Source organism: Onychostruthus taczanowskii, unplaced genomic scaffold (assembly GCF_017590055.1).
Source record: "Onychostruthus taczanowskii isolate IOZ18803 unplaced genomic scaffold, ASM1759005v1 scaffold1144, whole genome shotgun sequence".
Lineage (NCBI taxonomy): Eukaryota > Metazoa > Chordata > Aves > Passeriformes > Passeridae > Onychostruthus > Onychostruthus taczanowskii.
The window spans coordinates 2954-4206 of NW_024498118.1; the positions used below are offsets into that span (position 1 = coordinate 2954).

Here is a 1253-nt window from a genome sequence, read left to right on the forward strand (position 1 = left end):
TTTTCACCCCAAATCCCCCCCCGTTCCGGCCCCCAGTGCTGCTGGACCCCGCGGATGAGAAGCTGCTGGAGGAGGAGATCCAGGCGCCCACCAGCTCCAAGAGGTGAGCCCCGAAAGCAGGCGGGCACCCCAAAAACACAAAACAGCCAAAACCCCCCAAATGGGCACCCCAAAACAGCCCAAAAACACAAAACAGCCAAAACAGCCAAAACGGGCACCGTTCCGGCCCCCAGTGCTGCTGGACCCCGCGGATGAGAAGCTGCTGGAGGAGGAGATCCAGGCGCCCACCAGCTCCAAGAGGTGAGCCCCGAAACCAGGCGGGCACCCCAAAAACACAAAACAGCCAAAACCCCCCAAATGGGCACCCCAAAACAGCCCAAAAACACAAAACAGCCAAAACAGCCAAAACGGGCACCCCAAAACCACAAAACAACCAAAACAGCCCAAAAACACAAATGGGCACCCCAAAAACCACAAAACAACCAAAACAGCCCAAATGGACACCCCAAAAACGACAAAACAGCCAAAACAGCCCAAACGGGCACCCCAAAAACCCAAAACAGCCCAAACAGCCCAAAAACAGCCCAAAACAGCCAAAACAGCCAAAACAGCCCAAATGGGCACCCCAAAAACCCCAAAACAGCCCAAAACAGCCCAAAAACACAAACAGGCACCCCAAAAACACAAAACAGCCCAAATGGGCACCCCAAAAACACAAAACAGCCAAAACAGCCCAAAACACCCCAAAAACACAAACAGGCACCCCAAAAACACAAAACAGCCCAAACCCCCCAAATGGGCACCCCAAAAACCACAAAACAGCCCAAACAGCCCAAACGGGCACCCCAAAACCACAAAACAGCCCAAAAACACCCCAAAAACCCCAAACGGGCACCCCTAAACAGCCAAAACACCCCAAAACAGCTCAAAACACCCCAAAAACCCAAACCCCAAAACCCAAATGGGTACCCCAAACCCCACACGTTTTGGGGCAGTTTTGGGGTGATTTTGGGGTTGATTTTGGGGCGGTTCTGGGCCAGTTTTTGGGCAGTTTGGGGGGCGGTTTTGGGGCTGGTTTTGGGCAGTTTTTGGGGTGATTTTTGGGGTGATTTTTGGGCAGTTTTTGGGGTGATTTTTGGGCAGTTTTGGGGCGGTTTTGGGGCAGTTTTTGGGCAGTTTTTGGGCAGTTTTTGGGCAGTTTTGGGGCCCCCCAGGTCGCAGCAGCTCGCCAAGGTGGTGCCCTGGGGTGACTT

At 53.6% G+C, this 1253-nt stretch overlaps 1 long non-coding RNA gene across 1 annotated transcript in view; it reads left to right on the plus strand.

The window, feature by feature from the left end:
• Nucleotides 1-1246, plus strand: part of LOC121348200 — a 3338-nt gene extending 2092 nt beyond the window's left edge. Inside the window, exons 2-3 of the long non-coding RNA XR_005954354.1 lie at nt 37-103; nt 1215-1246. This is a non-coding gene — a long non-coding RNA (uncharacterized LOC121348200). The remainder of the gene's footprint in view (nt 1-36; nt 104-1214) is intronic.
• Nucleotides 1247-1253: the final 7 nt, after the last annotated feature.